At 36.5% G+C, this 13,407-nt stretch overlaps 1 long non-coding RNA gene across 3 annotated transcripts in view; it reads right to left on the bottom strand.

Annotated features, from left to right (window-relative positions):
* Positions 1-6,167, bottom strand: part of LOC131514573 (uncharacterized) — a 159,490-nt gene extending 153,323 nt beyond the window's left edge. For 2 of the 3 annotated variants that reach the window (XR_009263135.1, XR_009263133.1), the window contains exons 1-4: positions 6,103-6,167; positions 4,081-4,161; positions 2,484-2,596; positions 771-827 (exon numbers count right to left, since the gene is read on the bottom strand). This is a non-coding gene — a long non-coding RNA (uncharacterized LOC131514573). The remainder of the gene's footprint in view (positions 1-770; positions 828-2,483; positions 2,597-4,080; positions 4,162-6,102) is intronic. The other variant, XR_009263134.1, reaches the window with a different exon arrangement.
* Positions 6,168-13,407: the final 7,240 nt, after the last annotated feature.

A 13,407-nucleotide genomic window follows, 5' to 3' on the forward strand; every position in this document is an offset into this window, starting at 1 on the left:
CCCACGCGGGGCTCGACTTGGGGCTCGAACTCACAAACCGCGAGATCGTGACCTGAGCTGAAGTCGGACGCTTAACCGACTGAGCCACCCAGGAGACCCAAAAAAAAAAAGAGTAGGAATGCAGTTACTCAGCTGTATGCAGATGTTCCCTTTCCTCTTATCCTTTTAGCCCTGGAATCCCAAAAATGTTGGCAAAATAAGTATTCTATATTTTTCTTTTTAAAACTTTATTTTCTGACACAACTCAATAATACAACACATAGGAGTTAGGCAATCAGGCCACCCTAAAAAAACAACAGATATTTCTTCTAAATATCAAGATAGCAAATCAGAGGCATTATTGCCTTTTTAGCTCCCCATATCTTAAGCATTAGTCATTCAAATAACGTCAAAATCTTTTATAAAGTAATTCTATTAATTCCACTTGAATAGATCTTCATTTAATGAGCCACTGTGCACCCTTATTTTCGTCTTAAATAAAATAATTTTAATGAAAAAATTTTGTGTCAATTTAGATTTTATTGTTGCTATTATTAATACTATGTTTTAATGTTATATTCATTATGTGATCTGTTAATAAAAATCTGCTAAAGGCAATCCATTTGTTTCAGAGTTCATGAAAAACTGGTATATTCTGGTGACAATTTGGCAGCAAGAGATCATTTAGCAAGGACATACTTTACACCATATGATGAAGCATGATCATTCTGCTTGAGTGGAATGGATGATAGATTGTTCATTAATCCTACAAAAATGTATTAAGTACTTACCATGTGTCAAGTACTGTGCTCCTTACCGGGGACACATTGTCTCTGCTTTAATGGACCCTAAAAGAAAAATTATACAAATGATATACATTAATAGATGGTCACACAAATAATTATATAATGATAGATTATGAAGCATACAATAAATAAAAATTTATATTGTGACCAGGATTGTCAGGAAAATGTAAGGAAATTTGATAGATAGGTTAAATAAACTCTTTGCCCTACAGTTAATAAAAGTTTTTAGCCTCTAAAATGTACTTCTTGCCTCTAAATTGAATCAATATAGGAACTTGGAATTGTTATAATCAACTCTTTAAAATTCTTTAAAATTCATCCAAAAACAATTATATGAGAAAAACAGTTTTGTCAATGTTATAGACATTATGATCCAGATATCAGGACACCAGACCTGCATATATGACCCTTCCTAAACTCCAATGGGAGCCTTAGGAAAGTAACTTTGCCTCTGTGGACCCCAGTTGCTTGTCTTGCAAAATGAAGTATCTCAGGCCAGGTCATCCTGAGAACCAAACCAATCTAAATTCTCTGATCTATAATTTAAGAGAAATATTCTCTATGACTACAGAATAAGTTTGTGCCTGTCATATAGAAATTACCTGTCATAAACAAGCTATAAGAATTTGATGTTAAGTGAAAATACAGAATTGGATCCCTTTAGTACTTTATTAATATATTACTGTGTAGACATACTACATAAGGTAAAAATAACAATTGCTTCCTGTTGTGAATATAGCATCTGATTTTACCAGTATATAGTTTCCCACAGGTGCATCTGTTCTCTAATGGAAGTTGGGGTGACACATACTAAATAATGACCAGTCAATTATATTGATTTATATATAAATAGTAGCCACCCCAGATTTTTCTCTTCCCCCAGAATAATGTAATAACCTGCTATACATACTTGTGGAAACACTCCATTTCCTCAAAATACAAAGAACATTTGTAACTACCTATTTAATGTCTTTCTTCTCCACTAGACACGGTATCTTATTCACTGCTGCATTAACTTTTGACGCATTAACAACCAACCAAACCTAGAGTCTTAAAACAACAAATCTATTTCTTCTTCACCATTTTGTGTTGACTACAGCTTGACCCAACTGGAACCAGCTGGGCTTGGCTAAGCATAACTCTAGGCTGCGTAAGTTTGTATCTGCTCCACATATTGCTCATTCTGGAACCAAGGCTGAAGAAACACTGACATCATGCAGTGTAGTTTAATGGAAAATGACAATAATGCAAGAAGAGAGGTGCCTGGGTGGCTCAGTTGGTTAAGCGTCTGACTGAAGCTCAGGTCATGATCTACTGTCCTGTGAGTTCAAGCCCCCTGTCAGGCTGTGTGCTAACAGTTCAGAGCCTGGAGCCTGCTTGGAACTCCATGTCTCCCTCTCTCTCCCTGACCCTCCCCTGCTCGTGCTCTGTCTCTCTCAAAATTAATTAATTAATTAATTAAACATTAAAAATGTTTTAAAAAGCAACAAAGCAAGAGGAACTAAATGGATGGTGGATTCCTAAGCCTTATTTAAGAATGGTCACACAGTTGCTCCCGCCCTCATTTCATTGGTCAAAGCAATCACAGGGGCAAGTGCAAAATCAATAGAATGGTGAAGTATACTCTCTTCCATGACAGGGAAAGGAAGATGAATTAGTGAACAGTAATGAAGTCTGTAACAGCTGCCCTACACTTACCACTTAACATAGTCCATGGCACATAGTGGATGTTTAACCTTTTTGAGGAATTCATAAAATTGTATAATATGTCATCCATCTCCCCAAATAAGTCCATATTCTCTTGTCTTTCTCTGTAATACAAATGTATTTTCCCTCCATGTGAGAAACTTTAATACTTTAATTTTTCCCAGATTCAGTATGGCCCAGGAAACAGTTTGTCATCATATCCCTAGTTCCAAGTTCACTGGCTTTCATATAGTCAATGCTCAACAAGTATTTTTTTTAGATAAACAAAAAAAATAATAATAATAATAAAGGAATGAATGAGTCCATAAGCCAAATGCTAGATGTGGGGGTTTTTTTGTTGTTGTTTTTAAGGAGATTTTTTTGTTGTTCATTTACACATAATAAAGCTAAATCTGACTTCTAGTAAGTGTTAAGTCCTAAGGTGTTCTAGCATTACTTTCCATATAAATTAAGAGAGTACTCCTTTTTGTGAACTCTATTTAAGAGTTATGGTATGCTACTTAGAATTAGTTTTGAAAGTTAAATATACTCCTACTGAGATTACATGGGCACATGGAAATGGTCTTAAAGACCAATGAATTTCAACCCTCATACTTTAAGGATGATTATCGTTATCTTTAATTTATTATTCACTATCTCATGAAGGTATTTTGTTTGGATGTATTTGTCATTACTTTTCATTAAAAAATACTTTTCATGTATCTATTATACCCAAACCTCTGATATACATGATATATAAGAAACAGTTTCTTTTGTTCAGGTTTTTCTATCTGCTTGAGTAGATATGCTATGTTTCAAGACAGCTACAGTAATATTTGTGAGTACCAAATAAGTAAAACATACCCACAGGAATTTAGATAAAAGAGATAAGGTCCTACAAGAATGATTAAGAAAATCTCATGGAAGCAATACAATTTAATTGAACCTAAGAAAATGAGTAGGATCTCCATAAGTGAATTAGAGAGGGAGGATATTTTTAGGAGAAAGAATATAATAAATAAAAAAGCAAAAGGTATAATTCAGCAACGTCAAGAAAGTCAGAGTTAAAGCTGTGTAGGGAGATAACTAAAGATAAGGCTGGAAAAATAAGTAGAGCACAGATTGTGAATGAAGACATAAAATGGTGAACTAAGGATTATCAATTTCATTTTGTAAGCATTGTAGAGCCAATGAAGTTTTTTCACGAGGGAATGTACCACAATGAGTGTATTTTTAGGATTATTAATTTGGCAATAATATAGACAATGGATTAGGTGAAGAGTATCACAGAGGCAATTTAGGAGAATGTTTCCATCACTGAGGTATGAAGTAATCACACATAAATGAAGGTGGATGGCTGTAATGTAAGAAAGGACTACACAGTGAGTACAAAGTCGGATGTACTGGGACTGAAACAAAGAGCTGTATGGCATAGTTTCATTGATGGCCTTGGAATTCAGATCAGAGAACACTGGGGCCAAAGTACTGAAAGAACATCAAGTTGGGCTTAGATCTAGAATCTGAAAATAGAAACAAGGTCAAGGGCAAGGGTTAGTTACTTCTGAGATAAGCATAATTCCTAAAATATGAACAAATCCAAGAGACATACCTTAGGGGCAGACTATGAGTATTATTAGCCAAAGTCCAAACTGAATAGGGTAACTGGATTGTGGATTTCAGACAAGAAAGGCTATACATTCATTTAAAAAAAAAAAACCAGTTAATATTGGACAGAATTTATTAAGTGAATAAACTAATATTGACTCTTCTAGCCCAAACCTAAATTTTCCCCCCACTGGAGAGTATGAAAAATTCAAAATAGTGTTTGTAGAAGTAATGGAATGGTAACATTTGATGTTGCCATGCAGCACAGCCTGAATATAGACAGTCCATGCACCTGAGCACTAGGATTCGAAGCAGAAGGGACAAGATGATGGTAATTCATTTCAGGGAGATGAAATGTACATGGTTCATGTTGAAACTTAACTTATGGATTCTTACCAAGTAAAGAATAATTTATATGGTCTTTGACAGCCAGCCATTTATTCTTAATCAAAGAAAGGCGTGTTCCGTATTGTTAATGTTATTCAGATTATGCAATCTTGAGTTTTCCCATTATCACACTAGCAATTTTTTCTGTAGTAAGATTTCTAACATGAAGTAGCAAACATGCCAATAAGCCTATATACACAGAGAAACAGAGGGAAGAGCGCTGGAGTGGTACAGCAGAAAGGGGGGGGGGGGAAGCAGAGAAATAGAAAAAAAGAAGAGGAGGGGCTGGGGGAGGAAGAAGAGGGAGAAGGAGAGGAGGAGAAGATGAAGAAGAAGAGGAAGATGAAGGAGAAAAAGAGAGATGGGGAGAAAGAACTTTTGTATTAGGTTAAGCTGAAATCATTAATCAAGATATAATAAAACACAATTTACAAATATAAAGACAATATATCTAAGATATAGTTCCTTCCCAAAATATTTTTAAAAATATTTTCATTGCTTATGGCTTATGATTTCACCACGTAATATTATCAAGTGATGAATTTTTTCATCTACAAGTTTGTTCATTTGTTGTATGATTCATAGCCCCAATACACAGAAGCCTGACTGCTATGTCACTGACGGGAGACTTGAGATGCAGCCCTGTGCCTTTGTTCCTTGAAAACTTGTCAGCAGATACCGAAAAAAATCATATATGTTCTACTTGCCTCCAGGTACCAGGATACCAAAAATAAGATTTCTTCTTGTTTGTAAACTAAAAGTTTTTCAGTGTAGAATATCTAATGACACAAGAGTTCAGTGGCAAGAGAAACCATTTATTATTAATGATCACAGAACTACCAAAACAATAAAATATAACAAGGGCAGTAGGTTTCAAATATGTGGCCATCTACCAGATGTTTAATGCAGATGAAAGCAACATAGTATATCTGTGGTCACCGTCAATAACACATTTCTCTGAAATAAAACTTTCATTCGCCTCTCATTCTCTACACATACCCAACCTCCAAAACACTTTTTACTTGTAATCATTTCTACTATTTGGACTCCTTCTGTCGAGTTTCTAATTCTATAAATCTCTTCCACCTTGATCTCTCTTTTGGTTTTGCTTTTTCCAAATGTGGGTAAGAGAGGTTGTGTGTAAGAAAGAAAATTACAAAATGCACCAATTTCAAGATTGAATTGTTGCTTTCTTGCCTCTCCACCCCAACCTTAAAGCTCACCAGCAGCATTAATGCTCCACGAATAGGAGACAACAGCAAAAACGTAGCGAATATGAATTGTAAGTCAAGGGAGAAAAATCTAATGAACTCTGCCCAATTGAAACTGTCATCTCCTAAAACAGTCATGAGAGTCGGAATCTCCTATGGAATTTCATAAAAATAAATATTCTTTGGGAACTACTCCCACAGAGATTCTGATTCAGTACGTCTGGTGAAAGGCCAGAAATGTACATTTTTAACATGCTCTCCAGGTGAAACAGATGGATGGCCCTACACATCGCAATAATTATTCTAGAAATTGCAGGAATAAATACTTCTCATTCCTCATTTGACTAACAAAGAATAATTGATAGTGGAATTGATAGTGATGGAGACATAGGGAACAAAGGTCCAGGTAATTATAAAATTTACAGTACCTGAAAGGACAACACAAAGCCAAAATTAGACCTTGTCCTTTGACTTTAGGATTTCAGATTTCCTGAAAAGTAAGAGAAAGATAGATTGGATCGTGGGAGCTAAAAAACCACACTCCTGTCAGGTTGCTGCCATATATACTAAAATACAATTGATCCCATTCATTCCCATTTTGAGCCCACAACTGCATACTTTTCCAGTTCTTTCACTATTTTTACCATGTACTAATTTACCATCTCTTTCAAACCCAATTCCTTGGTCACCCTTACCTCTAGGTCCATAAGTTTCACTGTCTTCCTTAAATTCCAGCCTCAAAGTCCTTCATTTCACCACGCCTATTGTCAACACCTTCAGATACGTGACATTGTTGCCCACATTATGTGCTTTTACTAAATCCCTAAGCTAAGATGAGCCCAGTCCTGGCGTCTAGTTCTCTCCCTCCACTGATCACCACTGAAGAAAAACTACACAGTCATGCATATTGATACTATTACAATATATTATTTTTCCCCTCAACTGGGCTTTTAACCCCACAGCAATCCTTTTATATATTTCTAATCAGTGCTGACTCTATTTCCCCACAATAGCTATACTAAATCTTCATCAGTTTGTTTGAAGGCACTATTAATTTTCCCAATGCAAAAAATAAAATCCATCACACATGAGCTACTTTAACGTTCCATTGCACTATCTGTAAATGCCCATGTCTGCCTCTCTACCAAATACTTACACCTGTATCCATAGCTGTGCTCCTCTTTACCCTATTCCCTCCTATCCCAGAAAAATAAGTGCTTCTAAACAAAGCTAACAAATCTATTCTATCTTCTCCAAAGAGCTGTCATTAATTTTACCTTTTTGATCCTTATCCACTTTCTTCATTGCTCCTTTTTTCTTAATATTTTCATGACTATCCCATATTTTTTAAAATGCTCACCTAATTTGCATTTCTCCCTAAAACAATCCCTCCTCATTCCCTTACCTTTTATTGGAACTCATAAAATGAGGATTTAAGCTATTTTTTTACATCTTCCATTCATTCTTTAACTCTGTACATTCTGCCTTACTACTCCCATTACTGCTCAATCTTTTTACTCAAGCTGACATTGCTAACATCAGCAATGACCTCCTCATTTACAAATCCAGGGAATGCTTCTCATTACCTATCCCATTTAACTCTGGCACTGACATCTTCTGCTTTTGTGCACTCTTCCTTTGGGCTCTGTCATAGCATTCTCCCTGGTTTTCCTTTCATTTGGCTGCCCCTTTCCTACAGTTGTGGACATGAGCTTTGTAGCCAGACTATTTCCACCATTTACTAACTATGTGACCTCTCTGACCATAGCTCCCTCCCCACATAAAAGGGAGATGATAATAATATATACTTCTTAAGGTGGCCATGAGAATTAAATGACAAATGTGTTATAAATACTTAACGCAATGTCTGAGGAATAGTAATGTGGTACAGTGATTGGTAGACAATATGGTGTTGATCCACACGTTGTATAGTTGTTATTGATATTAATACTATTGTTATTGTAACTACTCCTTATGTCAAAATTTTTCCAAATGAACCCTTTTTTATGTTTGTTAAAATAAACATTTCTGGGCTTTACCCGAAACCTAACAAATTGGACTCTTTGGAATAGATCCCAGTAATATGTATTTTAAGAAGGTCCTTGGGTGGCTTTTCTGCTTATTAAAGTTGGAGATCCACTGTCTTATTTCCTTCTGTTAGTGGGGACCTTGGTATCAGACAGACCGGAGATCAAGTTCAAGGATAAAAACTTGAGTAAATTACTTCTTTCTTAACTTTAGTTTTCATGACTATAAATGTAGCTTAGTACCACCAACTACATAGACTTGTTGAGAAGAGAAAACTTGATAGGGTGTATAAATGGTCTAGCACACTACTCTTTATATGACCACTCAACAAATATTTATACTATACCCCATTTTCATCTTCTGTCAAAAGGCGAAAATAGCATGAATGTGATATAAAGAATAAATCCTCTCCCACCCTGTGTACCTACCCCCCAGGATGTATCTGTGTAAGTCTCTAATGATAGAGTTTTAGTTGCCTTATTTACTGGGAAGTCCAGTAAGTGTGACAGTAAATTAGAAGGCAATAGAGCAGAGAAAAAGTGTAAGTACGGCAGTAACTTAGAGCCAATAGACCAGGAAAAATGGAATGAAGTTAGAGTGTCAGGTATTATGAAATAAATTTAAAGTAAACCAGGCATTTTGGCAGGTAGGTCCCATCCAACAATGAATATTATTCATGTGTCAAAATCTCCAGCACAATCAGCATTATGTTTGCTAACATAGGAAATCCAAAGAGTTCTAGATTTGACCTCTCCCACAAGGACCTAATTAATATCTAATTGGCTTAGAAGACTAAAACACATGAAAAATAAGATGCAAATGTAAGCCATATTTTTCTATTGAATTAACATATGATCAGCGCTTATATATAAAAAGTCATACTATTTGCTAGAGGTGATTCAGTTGCTTAACCATCTTACAAACAAGTAGTCAAGAATGATAATCTGTATAGATAATATAATATTGATAACATAGATAATATAAGTGGGTTAATATGGAAACAGCCCCTCTCAAGTTTCCATATTAGAATTTCTGTAGTATAACCCTTTTTTAAGTTTATTTATTTATTTTTGAGAGAGAGAGAGTGCAAGTGGAGGAGGGGAAGAGGGAGAGAGGGAGAGAGAGAATCCCAAGCAGGTCCCACACTGCCAGGGCAGAGCCTGACACAGGGCTCAATCCCACAAACCATGAGATCATGACCTGAGCAAAATCAAGAGTTGCATGCTTAACCAGCTGAGCCACCTAGGCACACCTGTAGTACCGCACTTTTAAATTCTCTTCCAGTTTAATTGTTCTGGGTTTGGGGGGGAAGTCTTTGTATGACTAAGTATGAAATTAAGTGTATTAATTTCTCCTTTCAGTTGTGAAAGAGAAGAAACATTGCTGAAATAATCATGGACTGCTCCATGGAAAAATCAGGAACTGAGCTGGGACCTGAAATAAGGCTTGGAAAGCTGAAAAAGAAGACAGGACTGCACTCAGGCCAAGGAAACATTAGCAAAGGGAGGGGGTTAAGAATGAATATGGTATGTCCATGGACTAATAAGAAGGCCAGTAGGACTTCAACAGTTCCCTAAAGTCATGTTACATGGAGAGGATGTGAGTGGATATGGAGAGACAAGGAATGTAGATTTGCTTCTATGGAAATAGGGTCACTTTTTAAAAAATGAAGACGAAACAATGAATAATATTATTCTGTTAGTCATGTCCATTGACTCCACAACTGGCCACTGGCAGTTAACACAGTCAAAGCCAAATGCTAGGCATTGCAGGAAATAAAATTGAATAAGACATAGTGCACTGCTCTCAATGCCACTGAAAAATTAGGACATAAGATAATGACAGAAACAATTATAATCACAGCAGAATATAAATGCTACCAGAGAGACACATGATATTACTATGAGAGGAAGTAGGCAGCTTATGAATAGCAGTAACTCATGATATTTGAATGGGACCTTGAAGGATAGGTGTTATGTAGGTAAAGATAAGAATAGAGAATTTCTGGGAGGAAAATAGTATTAGAAGAAGCTGCTCATTTCAACAAGCATCGCCTGCCCACTGTGTTCCAGGTCCTGGATTGATACTGGGGTATAAAGTAGCATCATAACCTCTGCTCTTAATTGCATAACACAGATGAGCAGAGCACTTGTTCTCAGGGACATTTGGGGAGTTCCATTCATGCAAAGCCTTTATATATGAGGAAGTAATGGAATGAAACTGGGAAGACAAATTGAACCAATATATTAATGAAAGTCTTAAATGCCAGGTTATGGTTGCATTAGAAATCTGTTGCTATAGTTTTTACCAGGGGAGGGGAATTATGAGAATTATATTTTGGGCAGTGTAAGCTGGGAGGAATGCATAGAATAGATTTTAAAGGAAGAGATTTTAAAACCAGGAGGCTATTATTACACTAATAAAGTATGGAGTGATAATAGCCTGAGATAGCTGGTGACAGCAGAGCATACCAAGAATATGTTAATGTTCTAGTCATTTGCTAAGAGTTTACCTGAATAATCTCACAAAATCCCTGTTACAGGTGCTGTTATTACTTCCTATTGACAGATGAGTAAACTGAGCACAAAGACATTACAGAACATGCCCATGTTCCACAAATTCAAAATGATGAAGCATAGGCCATCTCCAGAAATTGCACTTTTTAACCACTGGCTATGGAGTCAAAAACACATCTAAATTTTGAACTTGCACATCTAAGTAAAAAATAGCTCAATTAACAAATACAAGGAGGTTTTAAATACTTTTTTCACTGAAAAACTTTACCAGCTTAAAAAAAAGTTGTATCATTCCTCTCCTAAATCAGACTCACTGAAAGCTTTAGTGGTTTTCAAATTCAATAATAGAATTTTAATAGCAGAATATATCTCAGAGAGTATTTACTCCAACCTCACAACTTTACAGAAAAGGGAACTGAGACCAAGATTAAGGAAATTGCCCAAAGTCAAAAAGCTAGCTAGAGATCAAACACACATTAAACCCCATACCATCTATTTCTGGCCTACTATAATATAGTACTCTGATGTGATCATATAGAAAAGAATACACTTCTGTTATGTTTTTCATAGCAAATATATGGATGACCCCAACACCTAGCATAAAGGGAGAGTAGTTTTTAGTATAAATTCCAGAAAAAAAATATATATATATGTATATATATACATATATATATATATACATATATATATATATATGTATATATATATTATTGATTGCATAACTACTCACTCAAAATCACAACAATAAATTGTATTAACAATTAAGCCCATTTTTCATTTTAACAGTTTTAACAGATAAATTTATCTACAACAGTGGATTTTCAGGCAATGATGTCAAGTAGGTCTACTTTCATATCATAATAAATATTTAGTGAGCAAATAAATGAAAATCCATATGCTAACTGTTAACTCTCACAGTGATAAAGAAACACCAGGATTTGTTGATGTTTTTGGTGTTGTTTTGGGTGGTTTTGGGGGGTGGGGTAGAGAGAAGGTAGAGGGAACCAGAAGGTGTCCAAGTTTGAAATGCATTGCTGTCTTGAGTGTACATCTTTCCAGAAGAACTCTGACTTTCTTTTTTTTTCTTTTTTTGGCTCATTACCAGGTGTTTCCCTTTGCAGCACAGCACCAGAGTCGAGCATGGATAGTAAAAGCATGGCCAGACCAATTTGCTCTCATTTATTTTGAGCCATTGCCAGACTCAGAGAAAAAGAACAAAAGAAAGCATATCCTTTTCATGTCTTTTTAAATTGAATGATCTTCTATGAAATATCTTCATACTATCAAATATGTTAGAGAATGTCCTACATTGATGTAGGCCCAAAATACCTCAGAGAACTCTGTGAGTTCAAGGTTAATGGAATGTGCCAAGAGGGCTACCATACAAGCAGAGAGACCACACTGGGAGGCTCACAGAGTAATGGTGCAGGTTTCTCTGTCAGGAACAAGACAAGCCTAAATAACAACTGGAAATATTCTGTCAGTTATCTCCCTATGGTCCTCCCTAGCCACAGGTTAGAAAAAGAAAAAGAAAAGGAGTTCGAAGTAAGAAGAAAGTATAAACTAGGAAGGTTGTAAAGAAAAGCTTGATTCACTTCACATTCATTGGATGAGCAATTGATTAAAGACGAATGCATAAATAACACAGAGTTCATGTCACCGGATAGAATAAGGAAGAAAGAGATAAAAGAAGCATATGTCTAAGTGGGGTGGAATGAAGGGGGGAAAAGAAGAGAGGAAAGCAAATAAAAATTTAAAAAGCAAAGAAGGAGAAAAGAAAATGAAAGAAATTAAGCTGACAGGAAGGAACATATGAAATGCAGCTGTGATGCTCATTTGCTCCTCTTTTAAAATGTAAATTACTTCTGATTTTGAAGTCAAGGTCTTGATATTTTCCTGTGGAAATATAGCCATGTACACTTTAAACAGTCTCTTCTACAAAAGAGAGAAAATTAGGAGACAGAATGTAGTTTTACTATAAGGAATTAAGAAACAGTCCAAAAAACCTAAAGGCATTTCGGTATAAGTTGTCTGCAATAGACAACAGCTTTAAAAACCTCCAAATTTCCTAGCCTGATGCGGGCACAAAGAGAGCCTGGGACTTGGTTGCCTGGCAACCGCGCTCTTCACAGGCAGCTGGAGTAAAAGAAACCGCCTGGTGCCAAATGGCCTTTCACCTGCTTCGTTAAAGGGAAATCAAAGTGAAAGCCTCACTTCGCGAGGGCCCAAGCGCCCCTTGGGAAACAGAGGCCAGCGTAACCCTCTTCTAGCTTCACTTTGTTTGGGGAGTCATTTGATGAGGGTTTTCTAATGCCTCAGTAATCAGGGGCGCTTAGTCTCTCCTTGCCCCCTCCTCTGGGTACCACCCTGCATATAACAGGCGGTAAGCTTGGAGCTCTGATGGTGTATACAAGGCAAAGCAATCGTTTTAAACGTTTTGCTCTAAACTGATAAACTCCGAAAATTAGGAAAAAGGCTTGTAACTCCTTTAGTGATGACCTTTCAAGAACATCTCCCCAGTTCTTCACTAGATTTGCTTCCTGATAATACTAAGACTAACAAAGTTTATTCGTGATGAAAAGAGACTAGAAATAGCTACACAAATATTCTGGTTTTACTTACACACCTGGTGACTGAATTTATTCTAGGAACTTACTTGGCTGGCTATTTTCGTGGAAATGTGAAAAGTGCCTGGAGGTGATTTCGTATAAAGAGTACAGTGTTCTTTCCGAGAGAATCATACAGCCCATTCCTAAAATGTACTCTACTATACACCGTTGTCTGTGGAAATTTTAGAATTTGGTAGAAAATACAGTTTTGTAATGGAATCTTAATGAGTAACTCCCATTGAGTCCCGCTCTGTTACAATCAAACAGGAAAATGTGAGTGGAAACTGGGCAACTCGCTGTGTAGCAGTCAGAAGCAAAGCGCTGAAAGACGCAGTGGATTCTGCACCCGCTCGTGTCACTCAGCACCACACTGGCTTTCTAATTTGAGTAGCATAGACATAACTAATGTACGTAGTTTGCGTTTGGATTTTTTCTTGAGGTAACTTTTTTTTTGAAGTGGGGGAAGAGAACAAGAAGGAGGGAGGGAGAGAATCTTCAGCAGGCTCCCCGCCTAGCATGGACCCCCACGCAGGACTCTAGCTCACAAACCATGAGATCATAACCTGAGCCCGAAACCAGT

This window comes from Neofelis nebulosa, chromosome 6, assembly GCF_028018385.1.
Source record: "Neofelis nebulosa isolate mNeoNeb1 chromosome 6, mNeoNeb1.pri, whole genome shotgun sequence".
Taxonomy (NCBI): Eukaryota; Metazoa; Chordata; class Mammalia; order Carnivora; family Felidae; genus Neofelis; species Neofelis nebulosa.